The following is a 10,641-nucleotide window of genomic DNA, read 5'->3' as shown; positions in this document are numbered from 1 at the left end:
GCGCTATATTCTGGCACAAAAATCCATTCGAGATATCCAATGTTGTTTTGTATTTTTTACGCACAATATTATTCATAAGCGCTGCGCTATGTGAATTCTGTATTGCATATGTGCGTGTATGTCCATTTAAGTGTCTGTAATCCACCACTATCTTATATGAATGGTCCAGTTTAGCAACTGGAAATAAGGGATTATTCATCGGCGAGACACAGGGTTCAATTACACCCTGGTACTCCAATTGTGTAAGAATTTTCCTAACCGATGCCCTTGCCTCAAATTTGATAGGATACTGCGGCTGAGGTTCACCCTTTATTGGAATTACATTATAAGGTGATTGTCTATCCCACCCCACGTTATTTCTATATAGGGCGGGAGCCTGTGCCAGAGCCCATGATTTACTACAGGACTCCGCCAGTTCTCTCGGAACAAGTGGTGAGAATGAAGGTGTGATAACCTCCTCCCCAACCGGACAGTCGCGAACAAAGTCAGGTGGCCAATCTTGTTCGGCCAGCAGAACGTCATACGATTTTACCACATGGTCCCAAAAGATGGCGTGTACAATGCGGTCAATGTCCCCTTCTAATTGCAAAGTTATTTTATATACTCTATCAGGATCAGAGACACGCATATCTGCCGTTTCGACTTGTATGAAGTCATCAGTTACTTTCAACCTTTAGATGCTCTAGAAGACTCCGGCGAACTATTGTGACCTCTGCCGCACTGTCTAACAGTGCCAACGCCCATGTCTTGTTCGTCAAGAGAACTCTCTTCTTGAGCGGCATGTCTAACTGAGACTGCTGCCACTTTCTTCTTTTTAAATTGTTGCTTTTGTTGGAGCGGTTTCTCTTCCTGTTTAACAGAAACCTCCGTTGAGCGTTGTGATTCCTGTCTCGGTTTCATGTACTCAGTTTTCCGCTCTGACCGCCCACCTCTCTCACTTCTCTTGTCCGAGGAGTCCTGAAAGGAACGAGATTGGCGTGTATCAGTATATTGATATCTATCAGGCGTCTTCAAATTATCCCTATTCCTGAGATTATACCTATTCTGCGGGGTCTCCGGTTGCGGAGACTGTCCCCCATCTTTCTTAGGTGTTTGCTGTTTCTTTTCCCAACGCTTTTTAGTACCCTCAGGTTGCTGTTGTTTAGCATTATCTTTATTCTTACCGTGTAATTGGGGTTTTTGCGGTTTAGCACCTAGGCTATCCCGACCAATACTGGAATATGTTTCTGCTATTATTCTCGGGAGTTCCCACTCCTGATTAATCTGCGGAACGTCCCAAAGACGCATACGCACTGCTAGTGCTACTGCCTCTCCCTTGAGATTACTCAAAATAATAGAAGAAACCGCGGCAAAATTGCCCATCATCTGCATGCCTAAATCTAAGGTGGGGGCAGCCACATATTCATCTTGAATTTGTTTAAGCACTTCCGGCAGATTAGCTAATGTCGGTGTACCGTGTGCTGTAGTGTAGAGCGCGGCAAACACCGTGCCCCATGTATTACAAAGGTCCACCGGAGGAACCATTCCATACAGCAAACACATCGTCAATATTCTATGTTTATCGTGAGGTCCCGTATGGGGAAATACTGCTTCCAGCGTATTCATTTTTTGCGCCAGCCAAAATGGAGTTTCCTCACGTTTAGCCGGTACCTTACCCATAACTGAGTGTACAGTGGCCGGATTAATACCCGGAACCACTGCCTATGGGTGAGCCGGAGCAGCACGCGCTGCATTAGTATTTAAAGCCTGCATTACAAACTGAACCAGTCTTCTGTATGTAGTTGCTAAGTCTATATATAAACGACGTACGTCAGCCACTGCCAAATTAGCAACCACAGGATGTGGTGTGTAAGTAGCCAATAAAGGCCAGGTCAGACCATCATTACTCAGTGGACCTAACCTAACTTGTGCTACTGTGTGTGGGAGGGCGCCATCAAGCCAATTATGGTGTTCTTGATAAGATAAAGGTATCTCTAAGTATGCATAAGCCCTGTACTGTCCAGGGACATTCGCAACAGTGTATTCGTGAAAAGTGTTTGTACCCCCATCAACTGCTGGAAATACGACCCAAGAATAAAAAAGTTCTGTTCTATAGGCTGCATGGGCATCCACCACAAAAGTGACCGGACCCCCCTGGACCGTCAGACCATGTGCTAACAGATGTCCCGTGAGCGGTTGGCGCATATTAAGCGCTACGTGCACTAACTAGAGGATTCGCCATCTAGAGAAAAACAGCACCTGGGCAGAGAAGGCACACCAATAATGTTTTTTTTTCTTTTCAAAGCTCAAGCTTGAACAACCAACCACTAAGTAATAGGATGCACCTACCCCTTGGCGGCGGAAATCCTCAGCCCCACGGACGTCTCCGCTTACGGAACCGAGGAGTCAAAATATATATGAGACCGAGAGAGTCAGCCGGACCCAAAAATCAGAGCCAGACCAATCGTTGGCGGCGCCATGTCGCGTGGGCTCTCCTTATCCTAAATGAGACTACTGGATTTCTAGGCAGCAGGATCGTTCACAGTGTGGGGGACTGAGTCAGACCCACTTGGAAGGACCTCTGTCACCCTAAACCCGGTTTTGCTCCTGCTAACTATCAGTGCCTCATTTCTCCAAAAGGGAAGAGATGATTAGGCAGCCGAGCGCATGACATCTTTGGAACTTCTCAGGGAAGTCGTGGTCACTCAGATCCAAACCAACTCTCTCATTTACAGTATGATCTCATTTACAAATGACAAAGGCAGTATAAGTTTTATATAATTTTTTAATAAAACGACTGCATTTTAGATAATAAGGCGTGAGCCGCAATAACCAGAACCATACAACACAGTAGGATTGAAATAGTCACCAGGAGAGTAAAACATAAGAATAACGCTATCATGGTGTTTAACAACTTCTACTCTCCCTCTGCTAGTTCTATTTCAAGCACAGCATGTTAAGCTTCTAACTTGCCTTTCTGAATCCCTTGGGAGACATAAGCCCTCATATCTGAGAAAAGGCCTGTGATCTGGTTCAGCATCTGCAACGAGGCAGTCAGCGTCTAGTTGTGGTTCCCTGGTCGGAATCTCCCTCTTGCGTGTATTGGGACAAGGAAGTGTTTTTATAACTAACATGTCAGCTTGATCACAAAATGTCCCTACGCAGGAATGCCAAAGACTAAACTCCTACCACGTCTATCGGCAATGTACCAGACTGTATCCTTGACTGAAGCACAGAGTGAACAAGAATGTGTTATGGAGAACTCCAGTGCTGAAGTAGGCTAAACAGTGTGATATGAAATATAAAACAAGACCGTAGAACTGGCTATTTGAAAAATAACAGTACGAAGCCGAATAAAAAGCATTTAGAGCAAAGTGCACAGAGGCTCTAAGCTGCGAGCAAATGAATGAAATACATCCAGGGCAAAATGCACAAAGGCCTAAAGCCTGAAGCTAATGCACAAAGGATACGTAAAACTGACCACACTACAGTACCACCCTTAAGGAAGATACTAAACAAGCACAGGATAAGCAGAAACAATTTAAAGAAAGACGAAATCGGAGAGCAGATTCTCCACATCTGGAGAACTCCAAAAGGAGATACACTCTCAGAAATAGAGAAAGTGTAGGAGGCTGGCCTGGCTCATAGTGGGTACCTGATGGTACTTACACCTTGTGCCAGGTCCATTTATCCCTTATTAGTAGATTAGTAGTGTTCTAGTAGCTTAGGCTGATAGAGGTGGCTATAGCAGAGCAGCTTAGGTTGAACTAGGAGACATGCAAAGCTCCTACTATGCAACTTATATCATATAGCACTATATCACAAGAATCACAATACTCGAAGTTACTAAAAATAAAGGTACTTTATTTTAGTGACAATGTGCCAAAAATATCTCAGAAGATATACTCCCTTAGGAGGTAAGTAAAATACACAAAATATACACACAAACCAAAATCACTGGGCTGACGAGCTCTGGAGCAGGCACTGCATGCCAGTGAAGAGGTATTGAAACCGGATGATTAATGGCAGCATTTCCAGCACCCCGCAAATTTGTTCTCTGCTGAAGAAGGGATTAACCCAGAAACACATGTGTCCAGAGATGCACAGCAAAGGCTGCACCTACTTAGAGGTGAAATATTTAAAAGTAACTGAGTTCGTTTTTTGAGGAAACTACATTTATCATGATGCAATGGGGCAGATTATTTGCTGGGATGTTAGGCAGGTGCGCTCCTAACTGTTTGTGACTTTAAAAAGGCTCCCTTGAGCCACTGGGCTGACGAGCTCTGGAGCAGGCACTGCATGCCAGTGAAGAGGTATTGAAACCGGATGATTAATGGCAGCATTTCCAGCACCCCGCAAATTTGTTCTCTGCTGAAGAAGGGATTAACCCAGAAACACATGTGTCCAGAGATGCACAGCAAAGGCTGCACCTACTTAGAGGTGAAATATTTAAAAGTAAATGAGTTCGTTTTTTGAGGAAACTACATTTATCATGATGCAATGGGGCAGATTATTTGCTGGGATGTTAGGCAGGTGCGCTCCTAACTGTTTGTGACTTTAAAAAGGCTCCCTTGAGCCACTGGGCTGACGAGCTCTGGAGCAGGCACTGCTTGCCAGTGAAGAGGTATTGAAACCGGATGATTAATGGCAGCATTTCCAGCACCCTGCAAATTTGTTCTCTGCTGAAGAAGGGATTAACCCAGAAACACATGTGTCCAGAGATGCACAGCAAAGGCTGCACCTACTTAGAGGTGAAATATTTAAAAGTAACTGAGTTCGTTTTTTGAGGAAACTACATTTATCATGATGCAATGGGGCAGATTATTTGCTGGGATGTTAGGCAGGTGCGCTCCTAACTGTTTGTGACTTTAAAAAGGCTCCCTTGAGCCACTGGGCTGACGAGCTCTGGAGCAGGCACTGCATGCCAGTGAAGAGGTATTGAAACCGGATGATTAATGGCAGCATTTCCAGCACCCCGCAAATTTGTTCTCTGCTGAAGAAGGTATTAACCCAGAAACACATGTGTCCAGAGATGCACAGCAAAGGCTGCACCTACTTAGAGGTGAAATATTTAAAAGTAACTGAGTTCGTTTTTTGAGGAAACTACATTTATCATGATGCAATGGGGCAGATTATTTGCTGGGATGTTAGGCAGGTGCGCTCCTAACTGTTTGTGACTTTAAAAAGGCTCCCTTGAGCCACTGGGCTGACGAGCTCTGGAGCAGGCACTGCATGCCAGTGAAGAGGTATTGAAACCGGATGATTAATGGCAGCATTTCCAGCACCCCGCAAATTTGTTCTCTGCTGAAGAAGGGATTAACCCAGAAACACATGTGTCCAGAGATGCACAGCAAAGGCTGCACCTACTTAGAGGTGAAATATTTAAAAGTAACTGAGTTCGTTTTTTGAGGAAACTACATTTATCATGATGCAATGGGGCAGATTATTTGCTGGGATGTTAGGCAGGTGCGCTCCTAACTGTTTGTGACAAACCAAAATCAGGTAAGTAGACAATTAGAAAAGTAGTGCGAACACTGTAGAATACAATAGGATGCAATAGGCCTAGGGGCAACCCAAACCATATACTAAGAAAGTGGAATGTGAACCACTTAGGGACCCCAGGCCTAGTATAGTGTGTAGGGGGTCACTGGGAGTGTAAGAAAACACTAAGGGTGTCCAAGATACCCCACCCCAAGACCCTGAAAAGTAAAAGTAAAGTTACCCTACTTCCCCTGAAACACACTAAAGTCGTGATAGGAGATTCTGTAAAGACCACAACAGACTGCAAAGCACTGAAGACGGATTCCTGGACCTGAGGACCTGTAAAGGAAGGGGACCAAGTCCAAGAGTCACGAAAGTGTCGGGGGGGCAGGAGCCCACTAAACCCCGGATGAAGGTGCAAAATGGCTGCCTCTGGGTGGAAGAAGCTGAAGATTCTGCAACAACGGAAGATGCCAGGAACTTCTCCTTTACACAGATGTCCCACGGCGTGCTGGAGGATGCAGAGTTGTTTCCACACAGAAAGACCGCAAACAAGCCTTGCTAGCTGCAAAGGTCACAGTTAAAGAAAAAGGGTGCTGCCCAGGTCCAGGAAGGACCAGGAGGTCTCCACTTGGAAGAGGAGACCGAGGGGGTGCCCAGCAACACTGGGGGACCATGCAGAAGCAGGCAGAACCCGCAGAAGTATTTGACCATGGGTTCAAGAAAAATTAGCATGACCGTCGCCTCAACACTACAAAGGCGGGTCCCACGAACCCGGTGGTCAACTCAGCGAGTTGAGCAATGCAGGACGGAGTTCTGGGGACCTGGGCTGTGCTGTGCATGAAGGATTCCTTGCAAAAGTGCACAGAAGCACTAGCAGCTGCAGTTCACGCAGTAGATAGGATTACCGTCTGGACTGCGGAGGCAAGGACTTACCTCCACCAAATTTGGACAGATGGACCACTGGACTGTCGGGGTAACATGGATCCTGCTCCTGTGTTCCAGGGCCCACGCTCATCATGATGAGAGGGGACCCAGAGAACCGGTGAAGCAGAAGTTTAGTGCCTGCATTAGCAGGGGGAAGATTCCGTCGACCCACAGGAGATTTCTTCTTGGCTTCCAGTGCAGGGTGAAGGCAGACAGCCCCCAGAGCATGCACCACCAGGAAACAGTTGTAAAAGCCGGTAGGATTAGGCCCTACAATGTCGCTGGTAGTCTTCTTGCTACTTTGTTGCAGTTTTGCAGGCGTCCTTGAGCAGTCAGCAGTCGATCCTTGGCAGAAGTTGAAGAGGGAGATGCAGAGGAACTCCAGTGAGCTCTTGCATTCTTTGTCTGAAGAGAAGCCCACAGGAGAGACCCTAAATAGCCCTCGGAGGAGGATTGGCCACCTAGTTAGGCAAGCACCTATCAGGAGGGGTCTCTGACATCACCTGCTGGCACTGGCCACTCAGAGGCCTCCATTGTGCCCTCACACCTCCGCATTCAAGATGGCAGAGGTCTGGGACACACTGGAGGAGCTCTGGGCACCACCCCTGGGGAGGTGATGGACAGGGGAGTAGTCACTCCCCTTACCTTTGTCTAGTTTCGTGCCAGATCAGGGTTTGGGGGATCCCTGAACCGGTGTAGACTGGTTTATGCAAGGAGGGCACCATCTGTGCCCTTCAAAGCATTCCCAGAGGCCAGGAGAGGCTAGGTCTCTCAGGCCCTTAACACCTATTTCCAAAGGGAGAGGGTGTAACACCCTCTCTCAGAGGAAATCCTTTGTTCTGCCTTCCTGGGACTGGGCTGCCCAGACCCCAGAAGGGCAGAGGCCTGTCTGTGGGTTGGCAGCAGCGGTAGCTGCAGTGTAAACCCCAGAGAGCTGGTTTGGCAGTACCCGGGGTCCATGCTGGAGCCCCAGGGATGCATGGGATTGGCACCCCAATACCAGATTTAGCATGAGGGGACAATTCCATGATCTTAGACATATTACAATGCCATATTCTGAGTTACTATTGTGAAGCTACATATAGGTATTGACCTATATGTAGTGCACACATGTAATGGTGTCCCCGCACTCACGAAGTCTGGGGAATTTTCCCTGAACTATGTGGGGGTTCCTTGGCTAGTGCCAGGAGGCCCTCACACTTAGTAACTTTGCACCTAACCTTTACTAAGTGAGGGTTAGACATATAGGTGACTTATAAGTTACTTAAGTGCAGTGTAAAATGGCTGTGAAATAACGTGGACGTTATTTCACTCAGGCTGCAGTGGCAGTCCTGTGTAAGAATTGTCTGAGTTCCTTATGGGTGGCAAAAGAAATGCTGAAGCCCATAGGGATCTCCTGGAACCCCAATACCCTGGGTACCCAGGTACCATATACTAGGGAATTATAAGGGTGTTCCAGTGTGCCAATTAGAATTGGTAAAAATGGTCACTAGCCTGCAGTGAGAATTTTAAAGGCAGAGAGAGCATAAGCACTGAGGTTCTGATTAGCAGAGCCTCAGTGACACAGTTAGGCACTAAACAGGGAACACACATTCAGGTCACAACTATGAGCACTGGGGTCCTGGCTAGCAGGATCCCAGTGAGACAGGCAAAAACAAACTGACATACAAGTAAGAATGGGGGTAACATGGCAGTCAAGATGGTACTTTCCTACAGAAAGTATAAAAGCTCCCGACAGATATACTGATTCACGTCCCTCTTGTTCCTTTCAGGACGCACCGGATAGATGTAGCGAGAGAGGGGGCCGTCCTGACTGACGTCCTGAATACATGAAACAAAAGAAAGACTTACCACAGTCTACAGACAAAAAAGAAGATAAGTCCCCACAACAGAAGCCACAGTTTAAAAAGAAGAAGGTGGCAGCACTATCAATTAAAAATGCCAGTACACTTAAGAACATTGCTGAAGAAAATGAAGTGGGTAGTGACACTGTTAGACAGTGCAGCCGAGGTCACGATATGTCGCCAGAGTCTGAAAGATCATCTGGATACGACAGCAACAAGCGATTTTATTGCAGTTGAGACTGTGAACGGGCACGTTCTCCCACCTGATAGGGTTTATGATTAAAATTTCAAATTGAGGGAGACATAGAGCACACTATTAAAGCGATATTCTGGGATGAACTTAATTGTGATATCCTATTAGCCGTAAAAGATTGGCCTCCTGAGCACGTCCGTAAAGTCTCACATGGGGAAGAAAGCATTTTGCCTTCTTTCTCAGCTCTTGTTCCAGAAGTGGTAAAACAAGCCTAGCTATTGATTTGGCTTTAATGCAGGCTCCTGCAGTATACCACAATCATTTAGGTTGGTGTTATAAATGGGGTCTTTGGTTGACTGTCAGGTTACCCCCTCTTCAAGCAAGGACCCTCACTCTAGTCAGGGTAAAAGAGAATCACCCTCAGCTAAACCCTGCTCACCCCCTTGGTAGCTTGACAGAGCAGTAGGCTTAACTTCAGAGTGCTAGGTGTAAAGTATTTGTACCAACACACACAGTAACTCAATGAAAACACTACAAAATGACACAACATCAGTTTAGAAAAATAGGAAATATTTATCTAAACAAAACCAGACCAAAACAACAAAAATCCAACATACACAAGTAAAGTTATGAAATTTTAAAGATTAAACTCGAAAATAGCGCTTACAAACACAAAATGCTTTGATGAGGTGTTACCATGGTGTCGTGATGGAGTCGTTCCCAACAATCCGCCACCAGCAGTGCCGGACACGGAGTCGCGTAGACCCCCAAGTTCAGTACCTTTGGTGAAGAGTGAAAACAGGTCGATGCGTGAAGTCGGGGATCGCAGCGTCTGTGTGAAACGTTGAATCCGTGCACTTCGAGCAGCGTCGATCACGATGTGGTGCGGCGACTTCCATGGAGTCGCGGACTTCAGCGGGGCTGCAGCGGCGTCGGGCTTGAGAAGGTCGTCACGTTCCAGCGAAGATCACGGAGTCGGCTGCAGGCGGCGTCACCGGATTCAGCAGCGGTGTCGGTCCGAAGTCGTCCGAAGTGGATTTCCTTGGATTTCCACCAGCTTTCCTTTCAAGGGCCCAGGAACTGGATAGGGCACCACTTGTCAGAGCAGGAGCCTCTCCAGAGACTCCAGGTGCTGGCAGAGAGAAGTCTTTGCTGTCCCTGAGACTTCAAAAAACAGGAGGCAAGCTCTAAATCAAGCCCTTGGAGGTTTCTTCTTGTCCTACTTCAAAGTAAAGTCTCTTTTGAATGTGAAATCCTGCCTTGCCCCGGCCAGGCCCCAGACACTCACCAGGGGGTCGGAGACGGCATTGTGTGAGGACAGGCACAGCCCTTTCAGGTGTAAGTAACCACTCCTCCCCTCCTTCACTGGTAAGTCAAATCTTAACTATCATATCCCCCACCCTACCTGCATGCTATCACACACCCCCACCCTCGCCCCATCCCCTATCACTCCAACTCCTCTCTAATGTACTAATAACACAAACCACCCATCCCAACACCAAGCCCTGCATGACACAACAAATCATGGACACCCATCACTAAAGCATGGCCACTGCACATACCCATAACAACCCCTAACCATCATCACACAAGCCCCCACACATGAATGCTAGCACTGGGGTACACGCTCACCCACCCATTGCACACCATGACACACACAGATGCAATAATCATGCGTTTATACCCCTGCAGGACCACTACCTAACGTCACCAGACAGGAGGGTCCAGACATCTCCACCCCACCCACAGAAGATTCCCACAGTGATGACAGCAGCTCTGGCCAACTGGATCCAGATGACCAGCCCGGACCATCGTGGGCCTCGGAACAGTCGGTTCCCCTCACACAGGCACAGCCCAACACTGACCTTCCACCCTCTGGAAACACCAGTACAGCACCCACCCCGCGGGCCCATACCTCCGTCCCCAGGACACGTCAATCAGTTGTGTGTCCACCACTACAGGGAACCTAGGATAACCCACCACCCCAACAACAACAGGGACCTGGGGGCAGTGGTAGTGGGCACACGGTCCAGGGGACGGTGGCACAGGAACACAGGGGAACTGGGAGGGCTGCTGTGTGACAGGGGGTGGACAGGCTCCCCACTCTCCATGAGGCCCTCTCCTCCATCATGGGAGCATACCACCACTCCCAAGAGACGATGGGTACGGTCCTGGCCAAGTTTCAGGAGACCCAGCGCCTGCAGGAGGAACAGTATT

Source organism: Pleurodeles waltl, chromosome 1_1 (assembly GCF_031143425.1).
Source record: "Pleurodeles waltl isolate 20211129_DDA chromosome 1_1, aPleWal1.hap1.20221129, whole genome shotgun sequence".
NCBI lineage: Eukaryota > Metazoa > Chordata > Amphibia > Caudata > Salamandridae > Pleurodeles > Pleurodeles waltl.
This window is presented reverse-complemented; position numbering follows the sequence as displayed.